Genomic DNA, 358 nt, shown 5'->3' on the forward strand with positions numbered 1-358 from the left:
CCCTCCTCCAACGCTCGCATCTTAACTGACTCTAAGAAGAGACTGTAGTGGGTCGGATGCACTGTTACCATGCAGTCCTGAAAGGTCCAGGGGCGAGACCAGCGCAGCCTTTTTCTTCGCCGCCCGGGTACAGTCGCCTGACGACCTGGGACCAGAACCTCATCTGCCTCACTTCCCGATGATGAGTCATCAGGCAAAGGCAACTCAGAGACGCTGGGAGTGAACAGAGATGGACAGAGAGGGGCACTATGGCTAAGTTTGCTAGAGCCAGAACAGACAGCACAGACTACAGCTGGCTGCGCTGCAGTTTGAACAACAGCTTCTTCACGGGATGCTGTCTCGGCTGGTCCTGACCGAG

The sequence above is a fragment of the Corvus brachyrhynchos genome, unplaced genomic scaffold (genome assembly GCF_000691975.1).
Source record: "Corvus brachyrhynchos isolate BGI_N302 unplaced genomic scaffold, ASM69197v1 scaffold517, whole genome shotgun sequence".
In the NCBI taxonomy this organism is placed as follows: domain Eukaryota; kingdom Metazoa; phylum Chordata; class Aves; order Passeriformes; family Corvidae; genus Corvus; species Corvus brachyrhynchos.